The sequence below is a fragment of the Oncorhynchus mykiss genome, chromosome 10 (assembly GCF_057628025.1).
Source record: "Oncorhynchus mykiss isolate SJ-2025 chromosome 10, ASM5762802v1, whole genome shotgun sequence".
Classification (NCBI taxonomy): Eukaryota; Metazoa; Chordata; class Actinopteri; order Salmoniformes; family Salmonidae; genus Oncorhynchus; species Oncorhynchus mykiss.
Genome location: NC_143031.1, coordinates 75708098 through 75721735, shown reverse-complemented (window position 1 = coordinate 75721735; position 13638 = coordinate 75708098). Strand labels below are relative to the sequence as shown.

The window sequence follows — 13638 nt, the reverse complement described above, 5'->3', positions numbered from 1 at the left end:
GCCAGCCAGCTAACGTTAGCTAGCTAGCTAAGTAAACTATGAACAATAGTCACAACTCATGATGTTACTACCCTGCATGAATCTGCAAGTAGCTAACCAAACAGGTACAATGTTAGCTAGCTAACATTTGTCTATAGCAAGCCAAGCAAATGGCTCTCTGTCAAAATTAGAAACATGTAATATCCAAATATTTAGCTAGCTAGAATATCTTACCCTTATACATCATTTATGGTTGGACGTGTCTCCTGTCGGATGCCTTGGTTGCTCTTAGTTTGAAGATATAAACCGGAGACAGGTGTTTTCTCCATCTCCTTATCTATGATACTCGAATTCCACTGATTTCAAAACTCAGTACTCCAGAAAGTGGAGAGCAACACTTATGCAGTTTTAAAACACAATACGTTTCTCAAAAAAACTGTGTTAGACAGGATTACCTAGATATACTGACTGGATTACCTAGATATACAGGTCAAATAGGCAGAAGCATTCTGTATGGCAGACCAAAACAAACTCATCTCCCGGCATGTCAAGCCCACTCATTATCTCAGCCAATCATGGCTAGCGGTATGGTTGCTGACTTTTTCTTTGGCTTAACCAACTAGGCTCGTACTTTAACAATTTTATAAGTATTTACAGATGCCATTCAAGTTCATTACTAAGGCACATGAAATTTCACATGTTCGAGAAGGCATTTCTGCCCCCCAAAAAATTGTAAAATGTTTACGTTCAAACGGCTCTCCTTTGAAGTAGTGACCAGCAAAATGCGCCAAGTTTCCTGAAATTGGTCACAAATGCTAGAAGTAATGTAAGTAATTTACCAAGTAGTATAAAAGGCTAACCGGTAGACAAAACATTGTAAAGAGACTAGCATTTGTATGCAGAGGTTAACCTCGGGATACGGGATCGGTGTGTCCCCCACGGGACTGTTGTGCTTACACGCTCTAATGTGATTATGATGACGTTGTAAGTAACAAGCACATTTCCAAGGACATAGACATATCTGATAGGGTCAGAAAGCATAAATTATTGTTAATCGAACTGCACTGCCCAGTTTACAGTAGCTATTACAACTAATACCATGCTATTGTTTGAGGAGAGTGCACAGTTATGTACTTGAAAATGTATCAATAAACCAATTAGGCACATTTGGGCAGACTTGATTTTGAACAGAAATGTACTGGTTCATTGGATCAGTCTTAAACCTTGCAAGTACACCATCTAGTGGTCAAAATCTAAATTGCACCTACACTGCAATATTACATTTAGGCCTTTCTCTTGCATTTCAAAGATGAAGAAGAAAAAAAACATGTTTTTTTCTTTGTATTATCTTATACCAGATCTAATGTGTTATATTATCCAACATCAAATTCACATTTCCAAAAACTTCAAGGTATTTCCTTTCAAATGGTGTCAAGAATATACATGTTCCTGCTTCAGGTCAGCTACATTCAGTTAGATATGGATATTTGGATAAGAGGTTTTAATGACAGTGTCTTCTGACATTTGGTCTACTTTGTTAGCGGTAGCTTCCTCACATGTTATAGTAAGAACAATAGTAATGAGGTCTGGAAATGTTCTCTGTTTTACAACAAATAATAGAAGGATACATGTGTAGTTCAGCACAAGTATTTATTGAGTATCCAAAGAAGAAAAACACAAAGTAAACATGTAATATACACACTTATATTAAAAACCTTAATGGCCCAACAATGAGACATCCTATAGGGAGGAAGCCAGAGACCTGGCAGTGTGGTGCCATGACAACAACCTTTCCCTCAATGTGAGCAAGAAAAAGGAGCTGATTGTGGACTATTGAAAAAGGAGGGCCGAACAGGTCCCCATTAACATCGGAGGGGCTGTAGCGGAGCGGGTCGAGAGTTTCAAGTTACTTGGTGTCCACATCACAAACAAACTATCATAGTCCAAACACAACAAGACAGTTGTGAAGAGGGCACAACAACTTTTCCCCCTCAGGAGACTGAAAGGATTTGTCATGGGTCCCCAGATCCTCAAAAAGTTATACAACTGCTCCATCGAGAATCACCGCCTGGTATGGCAACTGCTCGGCATTTGACCGCAAGGCGCTACAGAGTGTAGTGAGTGAGGTCCAGTACATCACTGGGGCCAAGCTTCCTGCCATCCAGGACCTATATACTAGGCGGTGTCAAAAAATTGCCAAAGACTCCAGTCACCCATGTCATAGACTGTTCTCTCTGCTACCGCACGGCAAGCGGTACCGGAGCGCAAAGGCTAGATCCAAAAGGCTCCTTAATAGCTTCAACCCCCAAGCTATAAGACTGCTGAAGAATTTATCAAATGGCCACCCCGACAATTTACATTGACCCCGCCCCTCCCTCTTTGATTTTACACTACTGCTACTTGCTGCTTATTATCTATGCATAGTTACTTTAGACTTTATGTACAAATGACCTCGACTAACCTGTACCACCGCACATTGACTCAGTAACGGTACCCTCTGTATATATGTAAGGTCTGTCAACGACATACATGCTGTAACTAGTTAACAATTCCATTTTTATTTAACCTTTATTACACAATTCACCCTTGGATTCAGATGGACTACATCAAGCCTATTATCTAGTCTCTATTATCTCTTAGGGTGCTCTGAAACAGGACAGTTTCCCAGCCCTGTGGAGGTAGAGGAGGGGCTGCACCAACCCAGTAATCACATTGATGGTCAAACAAATGTTTAAGGCTAACAAACTCTCACCAACATTCAAACAAGCTTTTAAAGGTAGAGTTACCTCATATGGAAGATAATTCACCACCATAGACAACATGATAATCAAAATGATCTTAAACGCACTCATCTTCATGTTATTTGTCCCCTCCCTCTCCCCTTCCCCCGGCCCGGGGCGTTTCAGAGCCCTGAGAACTGAGAGGCAGCAGAATAAATTCAACAAAAACAATATCAGAAACTCACCCCAGTAAACATAAAAGAAAAAATATGTTTCACTCCCAAACATATGGAACAGACAGGACCCAAGCACCATCAGCCAGACAACACCACAACACCCCACCCTGTATCTCAGGGGTTTGTACTTCAGGTAGACCACAGGGTGGACCACTGCCAGGTAGCGCTCCACACAGATACAGCACTGGAACAGGGGACGGCCTGTCATTAGAAAACCGTAAGAAAATACCATGATGTACAAGGCAACGATTGTGGGGTAGTGTAGCCAGACAAAATACATGATAGAACACAGGCAGAAGAGGATCTCAGACACAGCCAGATTGAGAGCGAAGAACTCTGAAGTCATTGTCCCTCCCACTTCGGTCAGTATCAGCCACAGGAAGTAGATATTGGTGGGGAGAACCAGGATAAAGTTGATTGCATAGCAAGCAGTGCTGAATGATTGGTCTTGGGACAAATAGGCAGCAAATGGATATCCAGGTAGGGAGGAGTTTGTAGCTGAGGATGAAGTATTCATCTCTTCACTTGGTGTAGTTCTGGTGTGTGATGGAAGCTGAGAGAAAGAGAGAGGGAGGAAGAGACAGAGAGAAACAGAGAAAAAAGAGACAGAGAGAGAGAGAGAGAGCGAGATAAATGCATTAACTGTCAACACGAGAACATGTTTCATCAAGAAATATTTCAAATAAAATTCCTATAGAATATTCCTATCAAACATGCATGAATTATACCATGCAGACATTTCTTCTGCTATGAAATATTTCTGATTTGGGCTCCCGAGTGGCACAGAGGTCTTAGGCACTGCATCTCATTGCAAGAGGCGTCACTACAGTCCCTGGTTCAAATCCAGGCTGTATCACATACAGCCGTGATTGGGAGTCCCATAGTGCAGCGCTCAATCACTTCAGCGTCGTTTGCATTTGGACAGGGTAGGCCGTCATTGTAAATAAGAATTTGTTCTTAACTGTCTTGCCTAGTTAAATAAAGGTTATACAACATGGGAAAACTTCAGAAATGAACTTAATACTTCTTATTCAGATTTTGAAGAGGAAAAATAACCATTTCAAACCTTGACTGATGGAGCTCTTCTCTCTCCTGGAAAGTCTGTGTCCATCAAGAAGTGAATGTTGGTTCATACACAACAGATACAACATAACAGGGACAAAACAAATGGAAATGGGGGAGGTCCTTCCTAACCTTATCCAATGAGAATGTTCATCTTAGTTTGTTAACCTCATTCAAAACATTTTCCATTTGGTGTGTCCTGAACTCAAGCCTGGTCTATTGGGCCCAGCTTGTACACACGTGAGTCACAAACAGGCGCAGCAGGTCATTACACCTATGCAAATGCTTTTGTTTAACAGGACCTAATGGCCATACACAGTCTATGACTGATTGAGGGGTTTTTGTAAGTGACTGCATCTAAACAGTAGCTAGAGACAGGAGACGTACTAGCCGTGTGACGTGGCAGTAAAAAATCTAACAATTACACAACATATACCCAATACACACACAGCTAAGTAAAGGAATGTAAATTAGAATATATAAAAATATATGCAACGTCAGAGCGGCATAGAATAAGATACAGCAGAATAGTATAGGATACAATACCTATACAGTGGGGCCAAAAAGTATTTAGTCAGCCACCAATTGTGCAAGTTCTCCCACTTAAAAAGATGAGAGAGGCCTGTAATTGTCATCATAGGTACAATTCAACTATGACAGACAAAATTAGAAAAAAAATCACATTGTAGGATTTTTAATGAATTTATTTGTAAATTATGGTGGAAGTTTGCAAATAAATGGTATTGGTTTTTGGTTTTTGGCCACCATAATTTGCAAATAAATTCATAAAAAATCCTACAATGTGATTTTCTGGAATTTTTTTTCTCATTTTGTCTGTCATAGTTGAAGTGTACCTATGATGAAAATTACAGGAGTCTTATGACTTGGGGGTAGAAGCTGTTTAGAAGCCTCTTGAAACTAAACTTGGCGCTCCGGTACCGCTTTCCGTGTGGTAGCAGGGAGAACAGTCTATGACTAAGGTGGCTGGAGTCTTTGACAATTTTCAGGGCTTTCCTCTGACACCGTCTGGTATAGAGGTCCTGGATGGCAGGAAGCTTGGCTCCAGTGATGTACTGGGCCGTTCGCACTACCCTCTGTAGTGCCTTGCGATCGGAGGCCGAGCAGTTGTCATACCAGGCAGTGATGCAACAAGCGGTACTGGAGCACAAAGTCTAGGTCCTTAACAGCTTCTACCCCGAAGCCATAAGACTGCTGAACAATTAATCAAATGGCCATGCGGACTATGTAAGGTACATTGCATTGTTTTTACGCTGCTGCTACTCACTGCATATTATCTATACATAGTCACTTTACATCTACAAATGACCTCGACGGACCTGCACCCCCGCACTTTGATTCGGTACCGGTACTACCTGTACATAGCCTCGTTATTGTTACGTCATTTTCTTGTGTTACTTGTTTATTTTATTTAGTAAATATTTTCTCAACACTGTTTCTTTAACTGCATTGTTGGTTAAGGGCTTGTAAGTAAGCATGCTAACAAAAGGATATCTATTGTTTGCTTTATATTTTGAAACAAATACATGAAAGATGTCCAGGTTAAATCAGCCATTCTTGGTGATGCTATATGGTAGAAACAAGCTCTAAAACACCCGCGAAAGACTTGACTCCAATGCATATGGGGATATATTGATTCCTCTCTATGACACCCTCAAAAATGGACTTTGCTATTCTGTCCATATTAATTGAGCTTTTCGCTTTCTGAAAATGGAAGATGTTTGTTTAAACGCAGGAAGCTTTTAGGGAAACACTTCTGTTATTGGGTTATACAGCGGACGAGTAGCCAGCAGTTGGAACTTAAAGTTGGAGCAGATTTTTGTATCGCATAGGGTAGCAGAACGTCCAGGGCCGGCTCTTCACAGGACGTAGATACTGGTGGGGAGACCCAGGATAAAGTTGTTTGCTTAGGAAGCAGTGCTGATTGATTGGTCTTGGGATAAGTTGGCAGCAAATGGATATTCAGGCAGGGAAGAGTTTACAGCTGAAGTTGAACTATTAATCTCTTCACTTGGTGTAGTTCTGATGTGTTATGGAAGCTGAGAGAGAAAGAGAGAAAGAGAGAGAGAAATGCATTACCTGTCAACACCAGATCATACAATATAAATGTACATTTAATCTGCCTTTTAATGTGTTTCATCAATAAAGATTTCAAATAAAAGCCCTGTAAGATATTTCAAACAAACATTAAGAAATTATGCCACGCAGACATTTCTTCTGCTATGAAATATCTTAGAATTCCAGAACATGTTCTGAAAAAAAAGTGGAAAACCTCAGAAGTGAACTGAATACTTTTTCTTCAGCAACAATTCAGATTGTTAAGAGAAAAAAAAAAACAATGTTAAACTTTGACAGATGGAGCTCTTCTCTCTACTGGAAGTATGTGTCTGTTAACATAACGTAGTGCTGGTTCATTTACAACAGATACAACATAACACGGTCAAAACATATGGAATGGAGGAGGTACTTCCAAACCTTATCCAATGAGAATGCTCATCTTAGTTTTTTCCCTATTCAAAACGTTTTCCATTTGGTGAGTCCTGATACAAGTCAGGTATATTGGGCCCAGCTTGTACACCTGTGAGTCTAGAAACAGGTGCATCAGGTCATTACACCTATGCAAACATTGTGTTTGTCAGGACCTAATGGCCATACACAGTCTATGATTGATTGACGAGGTGTTGTAAGTGACTGCATCTAAACAGTAGCTAGGGACAGGAGACATTCTAGCCATGTGACGTGGCAGTTAAAACACGTCAAAAACAGATCTAGTTTATGAACTGTATATTCGACCAGGCAGACCCAAAATGTAGGATTAGGCATAGGGATCAAAATGTGTTAAATGTAGGGCTAAGTTTAGGGGTTAAGGTTAGGCGTAGTGGGATGGGTGTAGCATAAGGATTAGCTTTAGGGCTAAAGTTAGGTTTGGGTTTTTGGTTAGTGTAAGGGTTACGGTTAGGTTTAGGGGGATTGGTGTAACGTAAGGGGTAAGTTTGGGTTTAGGTTTGGGTTTAGGTTTGTGTTTAAGTTTAGCTTAAAGGTTCATGTTTAGTGGAACCCCCATTCAGAATCACACAAAATCTGCCAGTCATATACAGTATATTAACTACCTCTTCCAGTAGGAAGGACATTACAGGTTGCTTCAAGCGTTATCTGACCTCCAGTCATTGTACTAACGCAAGTTAGTGTTGGCTGACAAAACTACCTATAACTTCCTTCATACTGGGTGCAGATACATAAAAATGGTATCCATGAGTTCATCTGACTCTGGGAAATTAGAAAAATGGCGTATGTGCCAAAATCTTGCACTATCCCTTTAAATATACAATAACATATACAAAGGAGTGCCCCATAGAAATAGAATAGCTAGATTCAAGTGAATGTTGTGAGATGGGTGGACCGGCGGCCATCCTGAGTGTATCCAATTCTATTTCTATTGTTATGCCACCTCTCCCTCTCTGGCCCCTGGGGCAGAAGGGCAGTTTCACACTCCTGTGGAGGTAGAAGAAGGGCTGCACCAACCCGCAGAACACCAGGAGGAACATGTTGAGGGCATCGAGCAGGCAGGACACTTCAGCTGTGATGCAGTCTTACAGCAGATAAATGACCGCTGTCGGACGGTTGATAATCAATATCACCGCCAGGTTGACCGAGACGCCCCATGATGAACGCTCTCTTCTTAATGGCATTCATCCCTTTTTTCTCCCTCTCCCCTCTTTCTCTTCTCTCCATCTCTCCCTGCCCCGGTAGGGTGCCCTTCAGGACACGGAGGATGGAGAGGCTGCAGAATAGATCGACCAATTGGAAGAGCAGGATGTAGGTGATGAAGCAGTGGATGGGGAACTGAGGTGCATAGAGGGAAACAGCCCTCCCTGTAAACATCAGTGTGACCTCCCTGGCCCCCGGCCGCACACCCCACCCTGTACCTTAAAAGGGTTTGTACTTCATATAGACCACAGGGTGGACCACCGCCAGGTAGCGCTCCACACAGATGCTGCACTGGAACACGGGACGGCTGAAGAGGAGAAGAGAGGCAGGGTAGGTGATTATCTGGAAGTGTATTGCCTTACCAGGTCATTTATGGTTTCTAAGCCTTTAGTTTTCCATGTGGACCAATTTATCTGTGACTTCTGAAAAGCTATCCAAGGATTGTTCCATAAGGTTGTGTTTTTAGGGACTGATATTGGTTCTTGTAGAATATGTTCCATATTCCAGGGGGATCATCAACTAGATTCAGCCACAGGATGATATTTTCTTGAGCAGATGGTTGGGGGGAAAGACCAGGTAGGGTCAGCAGGTAGCCTAGCAGTTATGAGTATTGGGCCAGTAACAAAAATGAGCTGATTTCCTTTTGTTTTTACAGTGTATTATGTCCAACAATTAAAAAATAAATAAAACATCTGAAAACTTAGGGGGCAAAGTAAAACCACCCATAGGGCCAAATTTGTCCGGCAGGCCGCCAGTTGGTGAAAACTATTCCATATTCCCTATTTAGAGCCCTTATTTTCACCAGAGTCATATACACTGAGCTCACAAAACTTTATGAACACCTGCTCTTTCCATGACATTGGCTGACCAAGTGAATCCAATTGAAAGCTATGATCCCTTATTGATGACACTTCAATCAGTGTAGATGAAGGGGAGGAGACAGGTTAAACAAGATTTAGAAGCATTGAGACTATTGAGACACGAATTGTGTATGTCTGCCATTCAGAGGGTGAATGGGCAAGGAATTTTTTAAAATTGCCTTTGAACAGGGTATGGTAGTAAGAGCCAGGTGCATTGGTTTCTGTCAAGAACTGCAATGCTGCTGGGCTTTTCACGCACAACAGTTTCCCGTGTGTTTCAAGAATGGTACATCACCCCTGCCTGTCCCCCTGTCTGCTACCCTCCCTGTCCCCCTGCCTGCTACCCTCCCTGTCCCCCTAACTGTGCCTCTGTCTGTCCCACTGCCTGTCCCCCTTCCTGTCCCACTGCCTGTCCCCCTTCCTGTCCCACTGCCTGTCCCCCTAACTGTGCCTCTGCCTGTCCCACTGCCTGTCCCCCTTCTGTCCCCCTGCCTGCTACCCTCTCTGTCCCACTGCCTGTCCCCCTTCTGTCCCCCTGCCTGCTACCCTCTCAGTCCCCCTGCCTGTCCCCCTTCTGTCCCCCTGCCTGCTACCCTCTCTGTCCCACTGTCTGTCCCCCCGCCTGTCCCCCTAACTGTACCTCTGCCTGTCCCCCTTCTGTCCCCCTGCCTGCTACCCTCTCAGTCCCCCTGCCTGTCCCCCTTCTGTCCCCCTGCCTGCTACCCTCTCTGTCCCACTGTCTGTCCCCCCGCCTGTCCCCCTAACTGTACCTCTGCCTGTCCCCCTTCTGTCCCCCTGCCTGTCCCACTGCCTGTCCCCTAACTGTGCCTCTGCCTGTCCCACTGCCTGTCCCCCTAACTGTGCCTCTGCCTGTCCCCCTGCCTGCTACCCTCCCTGTCCCCCTGCCTGTCCCCCTAACTGTGCCTCTGCCTGTCCCCCTGCCTGCTACCCTCCCTGTCCCCCTGCCTGTCCCCCTGCCTGTCCCCCTAACTGTACCTCTGCCTGTCCCACTGCCTGCTACCCTCCCTGTCCCCCTGCCTGTCCCCCTAACTGTGCCTCTGCCTGTCCCACTGCCTGTCCCCCTAACTGTACCTCTGCCTGTCCCCCTAACTGTGCCTCTGCCTGTCCCCCTAACTGTGCCTCTGCCTGTCCCACTGCCTGTCCCCCTAACTGTACCTCTGCCTGTCCCCCTAACTGTGCCTCTGCCTGTCCCACTGCCTGCACATCTGTGTGCTGTATCAGATTGCCTTCGACCTGACATTCAAACAGTGACGTGTATTCATGTCAAGAGAAGCCAGGCTTCCCCAAAAGACTAACCAATAAAAATAAAAACCTAATATAATGAATCTTTTGTTCTCTTCTGTTTTATATATTACCTTCAATTCACAAGAGGCTGAATGTGTCTCACCGGAAAAGCATCCGAGCAAGCGAAACAGCGCACCTCTGACTCTGTATGTCTAGACCATTTCGGCCTCCCTTGATAAAAACAAATGGTTAAATAATAGCCCATCAATAGCATTAAGCTAAACTAAATAAGCTCAACTGTGAATGGTTCTGGCGCATTAAAAAAAGTGTCACGGGAAGCCAGTTTGGATTTGGCTTCTAACCAATCACAACACATCTCAAGCAAAAAGTCAAGTGACAGAAACATCTTGAATTAGTGCGTTGAGTTGTTGTCCCCCATTGGCTAGCTAGCTAGCTAACATTGGCCCATTCATAAATTAGCAATGGATATAGCGATTGGTACTTGTGGGTTTATTTAAATCTCCGTACTGGCTAATGATCATAATGGCGATACTGATCCAACCATAAATTCAAACTTGGTTCCCCTGGCCTGAGAGGATGGAAGTTCAATATGTGCTGTAGCTAGATGTAGTGGGCTAATGTTAAAAAGCTAGGTCATCATTTCCCATTAAAGAAAGTTAAGCTACAGGGCAAGCATTTTAGCCAGGTAGCCCAGGACAACAAAAACTAAAAGTGTACTGTGTTTCTCTACAAGTAGAGTCAGTCAACATGTTTATTCTACTCGCATGAACACATGCACACACACACACACACACACACACACACACACACACACACACACACACACACACACACACACACACACACACACACACACACACACACACACACACACACACACACACTCACACACACACACACACACACACACACACACACACCGAAATCAGAACCATGGACAGCCACATCATATTTAGCTTACGTTGATTGGACTAAATTGTTTTTAGTCTTGTTTAGTTATCACTGTATTAGACTAAGCAGAGGTGCTTTGATGATGTGGACATGCTGAAGTTGAAATGGTGCTGGAATAGTGTAAGCAGCTCCCGTTTTCTTTTTTGACTTGTGGTAACTCTCCGTGGTTCTAAATCAATAGATGATTTAGTAGTCCGAAAAAATGTTGGAAACATAAACTTGCTTGACCATGTTCTAGGTCATGTAACTGTTTGTTACATGCATTATGCTTTGTGGACTTCACCAGACAGAGGTTGCTCTCCGGTTTTGTGATGAATCAAAGGTGTGGTTGAATTTATTCTGCAACTGCGTCTTCTTATTGTCTCGGCCTTAGGCCTATATATCACAGTCACAAAGCATATGAACTAACAGGTTATAGAGCAAACAACACAATTATCACAACACACAGGTTGTAAAATGGCTTTTTGTTTTTTAACTTGTCATCCCCAGTGATTTTATCCACGCACCCCTACTGCATGTACATAGCCTGTTTCCTCTCTGACTGGACCCAGAGACAGCTAAGAGACATTTGTTTTTACATTTCCTGACTGTATCACTGGCTGAATTTCTCTGCTCTACATAAAGAAAACGACAGCTACATGAGTAGTTCTGCACACATATTTATTAACTGTGAAGGATTCAAAAAATTCAAAAAGATGTAGTGAACATGAAAACAAGTTTTAACCAAACAAAGTAAGTCTTATGTCACTAATAAATAGCTTTCATACATAAAGGTGCAATGTGAAGCAAGAAGATTGATAGGTAATCTTCCCATATACGAGGGAATAAATCAAACCAAGACTTGTAAAATTCCAGATTTCCTGCTTATTCTTTCCTCATGCCAGGAATCTTCTGAACAGGATTTCGGGAAAACTTGGGAATTTAGGGGACATTTCCGTACTTTTGCAACCCTTATCAAAACACGTACACATTTTTGCCAGAGAATCAACAACTATCAACCTCTTTACAAGCTTATCAACCTCTTTACAAGCTATCAATTAACAGGTGGAAACAAACAGGTTACAACTGGCCATCTGTATAAGGTGAAACTTTGAGTATCAACTCTCTTAAAGACCTCTGATACAGGGCAGTTTCCCAGCCCTGTGGAGGTAGAGGAGGGGCTGCACAATCCCACAGACCACACCGATGAAGACACAAACATATATGGCTGAAAGGAACTGCCCCAAATCTAAGATTCCAATGAAAGGTAAAATCATTACCCATGGGAGGCAGTTCAACATCATAGCCACCATAATAATCAAAATGATATTAAACGCCCTTATCTTCATGTTGTTTGTCCCCTCCCTCTCCCCTTCCCCCGGCCCTGGACGTTTCAGAGCCCTGAGAACTGAGAGACAGCAGAATAACATGAATGAAATGAAGAACAGAATTCCACTCAAAGACACAAAATATATAACATTTAGGCTCTTCGCCAGCATAAAAGTAAGACAGAACACGGTCACAACCAACCAGATTAACCCAGAACATGCCACCTTGTATCTGAGGAGTTTGTACTTCAGGAAGACAACAGGGTGGACCACCGCCAGGTAGCGTTCAAAACATATACAGCACTGGAACAGGGTCCGACCAAAGATGGGAAAACCACCACAGAATGACACTAGAGCTCGGAGAGGGGGAATAGGGAAGTGTATGTAGACAAAGAAGAAGACAGAACACAGGCAGCAGAGGATCTCAGATACAGCCAGGTTGAGAGCGAAGAACTCTGAGGTCATCGTTTCTCCCGCTCCGGTCACTATCAGCCACAGGACGTAGACATTGGTGGGGAGACTGAGGATGAGATTGACTGCATAGCAGGCTGTGCCGATAGAGGAATCAATTTCCGCATAGCCAGAGAGGACAGAAGAATGGTTAGAAGAGTTCATATTTTTATTTTGACCAATCTCAGTTTGTAAGTACCAGCTTTGATGTTCCAAGTATCACTGTGGAAGAGAGAGAGAGAGAGAGAGAGAGAGAGAGACAGACAGAGAGAGACAGAGGGAGAGAGAGAGAGACAGAGAGAGAGACAGAGAGAGAGACAGAGAGAGAGACAGAGAGAGAAACAGAGAGAGACAGAGAGAGAGAGAGAGAGAGAGACAGACAGACAGAGACAGACAGAGAGAGACAGACAGAGAGAGACAGAGAGAGAGACAGAGAGACAGAGAGAGAGAGAGAGGCAGAGGGATACATGTATAAATCTCATGCAATATACAAGTACATTTAAATAGCGTTTAATGTGTTTTTTAAATACCAACTGAAAATACTAATTACTGTAAGATATTCATAACAAACATGCATAAACTATCCCATGCAGAATGTCTAAGAATTCCAGATATTGAACAGAAAACAAAGGGGAAAACCTCAGAAGTGAACTGAATACTTCTTCTACAGCAACAATACTGATATTAAAGAGGAAAAATAACAATTTCAAACCTTGACTGATGGAGTTATTCTTTGTATTGGAAAGTCTGTGTCCATCAAGAAGTGAATGTTGGGTGATACACAACAGACACAACATAACAGTGGCAAAACGAATGGAAAGGGAGGACGTGCCTACCCTTATCCAATGAGAATGCTCATCTTTGTTTTTAACCCCATTCAAAACAATTTCCATTTGGTTTGACCTGATTACAAGTCAAGTCTATTAGTCCCAGTTTGTATACCTGTTGAGTCACAAACAGGTGCAGCAGGTCATTACACCTATGCAAATGATTGTGTTTGACGGGTCCTAATGATACACAGTTTAAGATTGATTGAGGATGTTTTGTAAATCCATGTTCACACTGCATGCCTTGATGCTCA

The 13638-nt window shown here is 43.0% G+C and overlaps 1 long non-coding RNA gene across 1 annotated transcript; it reads right to left on the bottom strand.

The window, feature by feature from the left end:
* Window positions 1–12711: 12711 nt before the first annotated feature.
* LOC149980305 (uncharacterized) lies at window positions 12712–13359 on the bottom strand. The gene is made up of 2 exons (XR_016483945.1): window positions 13270–13359; window positions 12712–12779 (listed from the first exon to the last, which is right to left on the bottom strand). It is a non-coding gene; the product is annotated as an uncharacterized LOC149980305 (long non-coding RNA).
* Window positions 13360–13638: the final 279 nt, after the last annotated feature.